Genomic DNA, 13,296 nt, shown 5'->3' on the forward strand with positions numbered 1-13,296 from the left:
CTGTTACAATGAAAGAGCAGAAAGGAGAAAGGGAATGAATCAACCTTATTCTCATTGTATTTGGCTTAAGGAAGGAATAACATACATACTCAATTGGTTATTTATATTTCCCCCTATAGGAAAGTATGGGGGAAAGGGGATAAGAGGATGTATGATAGAAGGAAAGGCACATTAGGGAAGAGGGTAGTTAGAAGCAAACACTTTTGAAAAGGGACAGGGTCAAAGGAGAAAATAGAATAAGTGAGGGGCAGGATAGGATGGAGGGAAATGTAGTTAATCTTTCACAATGTAACTACTATGGAAATGTTTTGCATAACTACACATGCACAACCTATATTGAATTACTTGTTTTCCCAATGGGGGTGGGTGAGAATGGAAGAAGGGAAAGAATCTGGAAATAAAAGATTTAAAAACAAATCTTAAAAATTGTTTTTACATGCAACTGGGAAATAAGGTATACAGGCAATGGGGTATAGAAATCCATGTTGCCCTACAAGAAAGTAAGGGATCAGATGGGGGAGGACATAAGAGAGAACAGATTGGGTGAGGGGGTGTTCAGTATTCTTGCTATATCGGAGTGGGGGGTAGGGGAGAGATGGGGAAAAAATTTGTAACTCAAAATCTTGTGGAAGTGAATGTTGAAAACAAATGAAGAAAGGAAGGAAGGAAAGGAGGAAAGGAAGAAAGGAAGGAAGGAAGGAAGGAAAGAAGGAAGGAAGGAAGGAACTTTTAAAAAAGAAAGAAAAAGAAATTATCAAGGAAAACAGCCCTGTTATTCTAAAACCAGACGGTAAAATGGAAATTGAAAGAATCTACCAATCACTTCCTAAAAGAGATCTTAAAATGAAAACTGCCAGAAATTTGTATAGCCAAATTCCAGATTTCCCAGGTCAAGGAGAAAATATTGCCAGTAGTCAGAAGGAAATAATTCAAGTATTGTGGAGTCATAGTCAAATACGACAAGATTCTACATGAAAGGAATGGAGGGCTTGGAATATGATATTCCAGTGTTGGTGAGATGGAAGCCAGAGTCTTTGAGGTCTTCATCCCTGAGCTGGTCCCCCCCAAGTCCTCCTTTTTGAAGGTGAGGATTAGTGATGCACTTAACCCTCTGCTGCTTACTCTTGGCTGGCCATATGGAAAACATGAAAGGTAATTGGGAAGGAAAAGTTTCTCAGAAGTATTCATGTTTCAGGCCATATTCTGCATTGATCTTCTGGCAGGGATAGTAGGTCAAGAATTTACATATCAGGTTGAAGCCCTGGTCAGATAGGGAAGCCTCAAATCTTTTTGAAAAGTTATTACAGGGATATTTTATAAAGGTCATTTTCTTTACTGTTGGAAAGTCATTGTTACCATGACAAATCTTCTCCATTGAAGTTCTAAGGTCCTTAAGAACTTTATTGATCTGGTCAGTTACTGATTTCCCTGGAAACAGATTTCAAAATATACAGCCCACTGATCACATGTCTATTGCAGTGGAATATTCCTTCACTCCTAGTAACATCTCTGGAGCCTGGTAAAATAGGGTCACCACCACTGGTGTGTAAGTTTTTAAAAGGTAGCCATATTCTATGGGCAACCCAAAATCACCAGCTTTTAAAATGCCCTTGTGACCAAGAAGCAGATTGGAAGTCTTCAGGTCCCAATGAAGAATCTAATTGTCATTAAGATACTCCCCGACAGGAGACGGATCACTAGTGTCCTCACTAGTGTTCTCAGCAAGAAGGGCTGCTGCATGGTCTCCATGAGGCTCTTGAGGTCATGCTCATGTAATTCATCACAATGTAGAACTTGTTCATTTTGCTATCTACCACAATCTCCTGGACGGGGGCAATATTTGGGTGCTGAGTTTTCAATGCAGCATTGATTTTCCTGAAGGAAGTAATTGCGAAGGCTTATTTCTCCTTTTCTGTTTTCAAGCATTTCAAAGGCACAATTTCATCAATCTTTTTGTCCTTTGCTCTTTAGAGCACACCATATGTTCTTTCTTTGATCCTGTTCAGACATTGGAATTCTTCCATACTCTGGCAACCTGAGAGGTCAGGGAGGTATTTGGAGAACTCAAGCTTCAGTTCCATGGGAGATAAGACTTGAAAATCATGAAAATAATCTCCATCATGGTGTTGAATTGCAACTTCCTTCATCCCACTTCTTCACCTTCATCATTCTCTCCCAAATCTCAGTCAGATCTTGACAATGTAACAAATAAGATATGTTTTCCATTTTCTCACTCTTCGCTCATTTCTTCTTCACTCACTTTTTCAGCAGGCTGTCCAGATATGTCCAACAAATTATTTCCCATCTCCTCCTTCTCTTCTTCCTCCTTTCTAATTCCTTACTGCTGCTCTCTTCTTTCTCATCCTGGGAACCAGATTCTGTGTTTTCTAATAAAGACTCAGGTGAACTGGTCTTCCTTTCATTGTCACTATTGCTTTGTAAATCAGAAAGGTGATCACTCTCTTCCGGTTTCTGCCTTTTCACTGCCTTCCTGCCATCTCCATAGAGTTAGAGTTATGAGATCTCTGAAATTGAGTCCAGTGCTTCCTCCCTATACACATGAGGAACCTGAGACCCAATTTCATTAAATGACATCCTGAGGGACATCCAATTAAATCAGTCAATTAGTCCATAAGCATTTATTAAGGTCCTACTATGAGCCAGGCCCTAGAAATAGAAAGGTAAAAAGACAGTCTTACTGTGGAGGAGCTAAGAGTCTCTGTGGGAGACAACATAGAAACAACTATGTAAAACTAATAATATTTCCATCTTTATATTTACCTTAATTTTTAAATACATCTACATTTGCATCTATAGAATTCTTACGTGGATGTTTCTTCAATACTATTAGATGCTTACTTGACATGGAGAAATATTTAGATTTATATAAATCCAATAATGAACAATTTTGACAGATAAATACATTTTAAGTATCTTCCACTTTAATAAAAATTAAATGCTTATTCTTAAATTTATAAAAATATAACCAAAATTATTTGTACTTAAGATGTGGATACAATTAGAAATAAAGATCATTAAAAATGCTGTGATAAATGATTTAAAAGAAAGCATTTCACCTGAGTGAAAAGGACATTTGTAATTCAGCTTACAATCTGAAAATTTCCAAGAAAATCAACTATCATGAAATTTGTGATAAATTTAACACCCAAAGATATTTGAATTCTTTTGTACAATGTTTACAAAAGTATTGAAGTATTTTCCAATTGCAATCAACCATCTAAATGCTTTAATTTCTTCATATCTGCTTTTCATGAAAATTAGTAATTAGATTTGTCTTATTAATATTGTAGATAATGTGAAGAAATGAAATAATCCCCTAAGAAACACCCAAATATTTAAATCATCCTTTTAAAACGTCAAAATTTTCTAAATCAACTCAGAAAACAATTGGTGAGAGATTTATTATTATTTAACTCATACTGTACTACCTTAAAAAAAGGAGGAGAGATGGCAAGAGTAACATTTTCTCCCTTTAAACAAGACATCATTTCATGAAACAGAAATATTTTCTGATAAAGAAAATACAAAGTAAATCATGACATGTAAAACAATACAACTCAAAAAGTAGCAAATATTATTCCCAGAATCCACAATTCTCTTTATCCTGTAAATTTTCCAATTCAATCATCTTTCCTCCTACCCATGCATATATATAGTGGGTAGTCTGTGGCATATCCTGTGGTAAGTATGACTATTGGCACTCCCTCTGAGCCTGAGGGCAATGACAATACTCATGTTCTTTTCAGCTTGTAAAGGCTCATTGGAGCATCCCAAACCTAGTCTCTTTGTATGCTTATTTCTATACATTATGCTGAGATTATTCTGTTTTATTTGTTCCTTTACTCTCACTTGCCATCAGGGTCCAATACAAAAACTATTCCTCTGGAATTCTAGGGCACTGTTAAAGTAGAGGTAAATCTGTTTCCTACTCATTTTTTCATTTATAAAATACTCATTTTACATGATGTACTGAAACACATGGTGGTTGTAGTAAGAATGAATTATAACCAAATGTAGACTATAGGACTAAACATATTAACCAAGATTCCAAATATCTAAAAGCCACAAAAAAAAAAAAATTAGCAACCATTACCTACCTGTGAAAAATAATCCCGTTAAAATACTTTGTTCAATAGGTAGATTAGGGTGATTTAATCTTAGTATGCTTGAACTAGCATTTTGCAAGGTTTTTAAAAAGTGTTACGAATGCCAATCAACAATGTTTATCAATTGCTTTAAATAATTTGTCATCTATATTAGTGCACTGCATTTGATTTATTTCTTATCTAATGCTCTTCATAATATTTTAATACATTAATAAATCTAAACAGTATGGAAGAAGTTAACTGGGACAAAATATTTATCTTTAAATATATATCTGAATCAGATTATTTAAAGCAAAATAAGAAAGAAACACATTTTTTTCTACTTCTACTTCTTAAAAAAACTAGTATTAGGTAAAAATGACTAGGCCATTAGGAGAATGTTATCATTAAAATAATAATTTATTCTTTCTTGGGGTATCTGCATTTTGTTTTTTGCCAGAAAGATGGGAAGCTTTTTTTTTCTCCTATACATATTCTTTCTTAGCCATGGTGAATACTTCTGCCTCTGATTCAAGCGACTGAGTTTTTTTCCATTTCTTTATATTCAAAAGCTTTCCACCACTTAAAAATATTTCCTTACATCTGAAAAATTTCTCCTACCCAGAATTTTCTGCTTTTTACTCAATCTTGGTTTCATTAAATGTTCAAAAGATTGTTGTAAAAGACCACACAGAATAGGTAGTCCATTTTTTGTATTAAAAAGGTATGAGACAGATAATATAGTTTATGTTTCTTTGGCTTACCCACAGTGCCTATCATAGTGCTAGCTGTTCAATGGATTTCTATTATAACTACTAAAAGGATACTTTGGAATCAAGATGTCAGAGTAAGTAGTAAATCACTGTCATTCCTCCAAGCAACCATAAAATAGGATCCCAGAACAATTCCTAGAAGAGTGGAACCAGCAGAAAGATGGAGTGAAGCAGTCTTTTAACCTGAGAAACTTGGAGGATCAGCAAGAAAAGTCAATTTCACCTGGGTAAGAGGAGAGTTCATTCCAGGCCAGGAAGTATGCCAGAAAGCCAGCATCAAGCCCCAACTAAGCAAACCAATGGGAGATTCTTAACTCCAGTGTGGTGGAACAGGCAGACATCAATACCAGGATCCTGCACTTGCCTTAGCACACCCAAGGGAAAAGGCAGATTTCAGCCTGGAAAATTGCTAGGTGCTTCAGCACAGCTCCAGGGTGGAAGGATTCCTCTAATAGTTGGACATCTTCATGATTTGTGTGAAGCCCAGGTGGGCAGGAGACTTCAGGGACTGAACCTCCATGTACTTCAGTGTAACCTTGGGGAAACACAGAAAAACCCCACCTGGCTTCAGCACATGACAGACCCCACCACTAGAATTCCACCTAAGCACAAGATAAGCTACCAGATCCCTATGAACTATAATTGCCAGCATCTGAGGCCTAAGCACACAAAACCAGTAACCAGACCCCAGGGCCCCAACACAAGAAACTTGGGATTGTGCCTCCTGTGATCCAAGAGGAGAGCTCAACTTTTAAATCTAAGAAATAGGCTAAAACAATCAGCACAAAGAAAAAAGGAACATTGACTAGAAGTAGTGTAGAAAGAGTAGATTAGAAAGTTACTATGTGACAGGGAAGATCAAAACACAAACTGAGAAGAGGACAACATTGTCAAATACCTTCATCCAAAAACCTCATAGGAGAATATGTATAGGCCAAAATCCCAAACAGTTTTCTTGGAAGAGCTCAAGGAAGACTTTAAAAGTCAAATAAGAAAGATAGAAGAAAAATTGGAGGAAAAAATGAGAGGTGTGCAAGAGGGTCAACAGTTTGGAAAAGGAAGCACAAAAATTGACTGAAGAAAACAATTCCTTAAAAAATACAGTTGACCAAATGGAAAAAACAATCCACTGAAGAAAACAACTCTTTAAAAAGTAGAATTGGCCAAATGGAAAAGGAGGTACAAAAGCTAACATTCCTTAAATGATTCCTTAAAAATTAGAATTGGGCAAGTGGAAACTAATGACTCTGCTAGACACCAAAAATCAGTCAAACAAAGGCAATATAAAAGAAAATATAGAAGAAAATGTAAAATGCCTCACTGGAAAAACAACTGATCTGTAAAATAGATCCAGGAGAAAGAATTTAAGAACTGTTGGTCTTTCTGAAAGCCATAATCCAAAAAAAGAGCCTGGACAGCATCTTTCAAGAAATTATCAAGGAAACTGCCCTGATATCCTAGAACCAGAGGGTAAAATAGTCATTGAAAGAATCCACCAATTGCCTCCTGAAAGACATCCCAAAATGAAAACACCAAGGAATATTGTAGCCAAATTCCAGAATTTTCAGATAAAGGAGAAAATACTACAAGCAGCCAGTAAGAAATAATTTAAATATTATGAAACCACATTCAGGGTTACATAGGATTTAGCCATTTCTATATTAAAGTATCAGAGGGCTTAGAATATGATATTCCAGAAAGTAAAGGAACTTGGATTACATCTAAGGATCAATTATTCAGCAAATTTAAGCATAATATTTCAGGGAGAAAGATGGACATTCAATGCAATAGAAGACTTTCAATCATTCCTGATTGGGGGAAAATTTTTAAAAAAAATAAACAGAGATGAACAGAAAAATCAATCCTCAAATATAAGACTCAAGAGAAGCATTAAAATGCAAACAGGAAAGAAAAAAAAAGAAGTCACTCAATAAGGTTAAACCGTTTACATCTTTTACATAGGAAGATGATACTGTAGCTTTATTATTTCATTTAGAAGGGGTATATATAGACAGAAGGCATAAGTATAAATTGACTTTGAGGTAATGATAAAAATAATTAATTAAGGGCATTAAGGATTGTACTGGGAGAAGAGAAAATGGGGAAGCAGGATAGGGTAAATTACACCACATGAAGAAGCACAAACACTTATTACAGTAAAGGGAACTACTACTATATAAACTATTTGGAATAAAATAGATGAAAAGAGAGTCTTGCCAAATTCTTTTTATGATACAAATATGGTACAGATACCTAATCCAGGAAGAGCCAAAACAGAAAAAGAAAATTATAGACCAATTTTCCTAATAAATAGTGATGCTTTTTCTTAATTAGTAGTAAAATAGTAGCAAAGATAAAACTCCAATATATCGCCAGGATACTTCACTGTCTATATGAGATTTATACTGGGGCTGGTTCAATATTAGGAAAACTATCAGCATAATTGACTTGACCATATCAATAATAAAATTAACAGAAATCATGTGATTATGTCTATAGATGCAGACCAAGTTTTTGACAAAGTATATCACTATTGAAACCACTAGACAGCATAGGAGTAATAGAGTTTTCCTTAAAACAAGAAGTTGCATCTATCTACAACCATCAGCATTATAAGTAATAAGGATAACCTAGAAACATTTCCAATAAGATCAGGGGTGAAATAAGAATGTCCATTATCACCACTGTTACTCAGTATTGTTATTCAGAAATGTTAACTTTAACAATGAGAAGAAAAAGAAATTGAAGTAATTAGGATAAGCAATGGAGACACAAAACTATCATTCTTTGCAGATGATATGATGCTACACTTGGAGAATCCTAGAGATTAAACTAAAAAACTACTCAAAATAATTAACAACTTTAGCTATAACTTGCAGGATATAAAATAAACCCACATAAATCATTGTCATTTCTATATATTTCTAACAAGGCCCAGCAGCAAGAGACAGAAAGAAAAATTTCATTTAAAATAAAATTAGTTGGAGGTGGGATAGGAGGGAGGGAAATATAGTCAGTCTTTTGCAATATATCTACTATGTTATTGTTTTGCATTAGCCACACATATACAACCTATACTGAACCGCTTATCTTCCCGGTAAGGGTGGGTATCAAGGGAGGAAGGGAATCAATCTGGAATTCAAAGTTTTAAAATCAAATATATATATACTATTATTAATACTATTTTACATGTAATTGGGAAATAAGATATACAGGCACTGGGGCATAGAGATCCACTGGAAAAGTCGAAAGGGGTATGGGAGAAAATATGGGAGAGAGCAGATTGGAGGAGGGGATATCCTGTGGGACTGCTATTTTGGGGCAGTGGGTAGGGGAAAAATGGGGAGAAAATTTGCAACTCAAAATCTGGCGGAAATGAATGATGTAAATCAGAATTAATAAAGCATTTGAAAAATGGAAAATAAAATAAAAGTAGATTATATAAAATATTTGAATGTCTACCTAGCAAGACAAACCCAGAAACTATATGAACACAATTACAACACACTTCACACAAATAAAATCAGGCCTAAATAATTGGAAAAAGTAATAGTTTCTCATGGGTAGGTGAAGCTAATATAATAAAAATGACAGTTCTTCCTTACTTAATTAACTTATTTAGTGTCATACCAGTCAAACTACCAAAAAATATTTTATACAGCTAGAAAAAAAACTAAATTCCTCTGAAAGAACAAAAAGTCAAGAATATTAAGGGAATTAAAGAAAAAAATGCAAGGGAAGATGGCTTAGCTCTGCCAGATTTAAAACTACATTATAAAGCAGCAATCATCTAAACTATTTGGCACTGGCCAAATAGAGTAGTGAATCAATGCAACAGGTTATGTACACAAGACACAGTAATCAATGACTTAGTAAAGCACTGTTTCATAAAGCCAAAGGCTCCAGTTTCTGAGATAAGATCTCACTGTTTGTCAAAAACTACTAGGAAAACTGGAAAGTTGTATGCCAGAAACTAGGAATAGGCAAACATCTTACACCATATTCTAAGATAAACTTTAGAAATAAAGGGTGATACCATAAGCAAATTAGGAAAGCAAGGAATAGTTTACCCATCAGATCTATGGAGAAGGGAAGAAACTGTGACCAAGAAAGAGATAGAGAACATTGTGAAATGCAAAACAGATGACTTTGATTACATTAAATTTTTAGAAAGAAGTTATTGCACAAACAAAGATAATGCAACAAAGAGTATAAGGAAAGAAGAAAGTTACAAAATAAGTTTTAATACCAGGGTCCCTGATAAAGACCTCATGTCTCAAATATATAGGGAACTGAGTCAAATTTATAAGAATACAAGTCATCCCCCAATTGGTAAAAGGTAAAAGGATATGAACGGGCAGTTTTCAGAGGAATAAATTAAAGCTATCTATAGTCATAGAAAAAATGTTCTAAATCACTATTGATTAGAGAAATGAAAATTAAAACAACTCTGAGGTAACACATCACATCACTCAGATTAGCTAATAGGACAGAAAAAGGAAAATGTTGGAGAAGATGTGGGAAAAATTGGAAAACAAATGCATCATTGATAGAGTTGTGAACTGATCCATCCACTGTGGAGAACAATTTTGAACTATGGAAAAAACTGAAAAAACTTATATGAACTGATGCTGAGTGAAGTGAGCAGAACAAGAGAATATCAAACATAGTAGCAGCAACAGCATGCAATGGTCAACTTTGATAGACTTAGCTCTTCTTGGTAATATAATGACCTAAGGCAGTTCCAAAAAAACTTATAATATAAAATGCTATCCACACACAGAGAAATGACTATGAAGTCTAAATGTAGATTGAAGCATACTATTTTCTCTTGTTTATTGTTGTATTTTTTCTTTCTCATGATTCTTCTCTTTTGCTCTGGTTCTTCTTTCACAACATGACTAATGTGGAAATATGTTTAATATGATTGTATATGTATAACTTATCATATTGCAAACTGTCTTGGGGAAGGGGAGGAGAGATAGGAAGAAAAATTTGAAACTCAAAATCTTATGAAATTGAATGCTGAAAACTCTCTTTTCATGTAATTGGAAAAAAAGATATCAAAGTGAAAAAATAAAAAAATATATGAAAAGAAACTTTCCTATACATGGTCTAAATAAGGATATATCACTTTTCCAAATGATACACACTTCCATCAGTGTTGCTACTGCTACCATTAATACATAATTATAACCATGTCATGTGTTACTAGACTCAAATTTTTTGAGGGACCTACTTTGAATAAGGTGCTCTGCTTGGAACTGAGAATATAAAGACAAAATAGAAATAATTTCTACCCTCAGGGAACATGTACATAAATAAGTAAATATTATACACACATGATGAGGGGGTGATAGGTGTTACCAGGGCTCCAATAACCAGAGTCCCTGAGTGGGCAGTGTGGAATGAATTCATAGGACCCAAGCAATCTTTTAAGTTAGGATTGTAAAAGTTTATTGTTATGCTTTACAGCAGGCAAGAGTTCTTAGGGAACCTGCAAACTTAAAGAAGTCATAGGTATAGTTTTTAAGGAGTTACAACAGTAAATCAGATGTCAATTATGTTAACTAGGTGAGTAAGGGTGGGATTAGGGAAGAGTTAAGGAGTGCTTAAAGGAACATGCAATTTTATTATCAACTGTGCAGGTGTATTGCCCATAATTCATTGAGAAATAGCCCAAGGTGGGGCTACCTGGAGGTGTGGTTTTAGAATTGAAACGTCACTAAGTCAGCTATTGGTCAGGGCTGACTGAGAAATGCCTAGTCTGCCACCCATCAGTGTCATGTTTCACAAGATAGATGTTGGGAACCAAGGCTAACAGGGATTCAAGATGTGCCTAATTGGCTGAGGAGTTAACTTACAGATAGTAACTTGAAGGATTCATAGGTGCAGCTGGCCATTATACTAGGGGGAGATAAACAGTTCATGAATTGTTGCTGGGCAGAGTGCTGGCTGGGAGAAGGTGCAGAGTTAATGCTCTGAGGCTGGGATGGGGGGAGAATGTGATTTTACAAACTGGTTTTACAAATTGATTTTATAAACTGATGTTACAAATATAGACACCCCAAGCACCCCATCACACATACACAGAATCATTCACACACATACATAAAGTAAATTCAAGAGGGAGAGACTAATAATGACTGGAGGGCATCAGGAAAAGTACTTTCAAGGAAGCTGGGGATTTCACAAAGGTAAGGGAGATGGAAGTACATTCCAGATATGGAGTATAAAAGAGCATGGAGGTGGGAAATACATAAAGAACTGCACATGGGACAGTTTATAATGGAGAGTTGTAATGGTAATATAATTTGAATTTGAAGATCCCTTTGTGTTGACAAAAGTAGCAGGTATTTAGCACTTAGTAACTGATCAAGGCTCTTTTGGGGAAACAGAAGGTATGAACTCCTGAAGGGGTTGGCTGAAACAGGAAGCTAATGCTGTATGTATATAAGAAAAACCCCAGAGAGGCACAGTCAGAATTTCTTGGGACCAGCATCTGGTGGCAGAGCAGCAACAGAAGAGAGAAGGAAGAACTGAGCCAGAATTTCCTGAGAACTTGTGGTGGTGGAGTTTCTTCTGAACAGGGGCCCCGGAGCCTGGAGACAGGAGCCAGGAGCCCAGGTGACTGAAGCATGACCAGTATGCTGAGACTTTGTTTGTTTGTGGCTTGGTTGAGCCTTGAATTCCCTGGAGCAGAAATTGTGAAGGCTCTGACATGGACCAGACCCTGTGAACTTCAATGTGCAGCAGGACCTATCCAGAGAGCTGGACAAGGAACTGAGAGCTGTCTGCCATTGAACCCAGGTGACAGTCTGGTGAATCCAGGTAGAATCTGGGACCATGGAAGGGGATCCAGAGAATCTTAGTCAAGATGAAAAGACCTCTCCCTGGGTACTGGGTAAAGATGAAATTGCAGTTTACCAGTGACCTAGGGGTGGAAGGTCTATATCTTCTATTGTTCTTAGTGATTAATGACACTTAGTAATTGATTGCTGAATAAGTGACTGATAGAGTTAATCAATTGTGCCCCATGAGTGGAAGACTTTGACTATTTTACTTTGAGACTATATTGTCATTTTACTTAGTATATAATTGTTGAGTAAGTGACTGACTGAGTGAACTTAAGACTGCCTCATGAGTGGGAGACTTTCACTATTGTACTTTGAGACGATTGTTCTTTGTTCTAAATATTGTGACCACTTTGGTGAAAACTATGTGGCCATTTTAATGATAAGCTGTTTGTGAATATAAGTTGTAATATTTTAAATGCTATACCTTGATTTTCTGTGAAAGTTTTGCTATGATTTGTTATGGAATAAATAGAGAGTTCATTATACTGTGTAATCAGAACCTCAAAAGTTGTTCACAGTAGCATTCTTCTGGAAAGCTTCTGTGCATGGCATTACAAGTGTGTGTGAAGGATAATAGTATAAAGTAATGTTGAGAAAGTATGTAGAAGTACCACATATTAGTATTAGTGAAAGTATTAGGAAAAGAGGAAATATTGAGAGATGAAAAGGGACCACTAGTGCTTTAATGGACAAACTAAAGATTTTTATTTTATTCTGGAAGCAACAGGGAGACATTGAGTTCTTTCAAGTGGGAAATATCTTCCTGAATTGCTATGGACAAAATCTTTTAAATTCAAAAGTACAAATATTCTGTCAACAATCTTGTCCTTAAAGTTGTGTTGTTGTTATTGTTGTTGTTTTCAGTTTTAGAGTCATAGTTCTAAGAGTAGAGCTTTTTTGATGAAGTTACACAGTCTCCTTGTGATTGCACTTTCTTCTTTGTCTTGGGATTATTGCTTGGTTTCATACCTCTACTTTATGGTGATCTCCTTCTCCTATTAAATTCTGAGACTAATTGTTCATCTGCAGTGCCTATACAAGACTATATATTGATCAACAACTCAAAGTGCTGGATGTCTAACTATTTGCTGTGATCTTTTATGCACAATATATTTAAATTCCATAATAACTCAAGCATAACTCAATTCCTTGCTATTTTGAAGAATAAATTTGGTTCTGTGAAATTTCATATGGCAAAGATTATTTGATCTCTCAGTAAGCACATGTAATAAACATGCTGACTTGGGGTCAGAGACTGTGTTCCCTGGTCACTGGGCATGCAAAAATAACAATGAAACAGACTTGGTCTCAAAAATTTATATTCTATAAGAGGAGATAACATAAGCATAAGGAAAAAGGTGAAATAAATACCCAGCAATTTTCTAGATGAGGCAATCGTAACTGAGATTAAGGATTGGAAGCAATGCTTATGATGAGCTTTGAAAGGTGCGAGGAATTCTAAAAGATGAAATTAAGTAGAGAGTAATTTCCAAGCATGCATACCTGTCCAAAGGCATAGAGATGGGCATCGAGTGTCATGTATAAGGATCAGCAAGAAAA

The 13,296-nt window shown here is 35.5% G+C and overlaps 1 pseudogene; it reads right to left on the reverse strand.

Moving 5' to 3' along the window:
* Positions 1-967: 967 nt before the first annotated feature.
* The window catches only part of LOC138170976 (cyclin-dependent kinase 11B pseudogene), a 50,205-nt pseudogene continuing 37,876 nt past the window's right edge, over positions 968-13,296 (reverse strand).

This window comes from Petaurus breviceps, unplaced genomic scaffold (assembly GCF_028583685.1).
Source record: "Petaurus breviceps papuanus isolate PSGF00001 unplaced genomic scaffold, PetGlider_PUasm1.0 126, whole genome shotgun sequence".
Taxonomy (NCBI): Eukaryota; Metazoa; Chordata; class Mammalia; order Diprotodontia; family Petauridae; genus Petaurus; species Petaurus breviceps.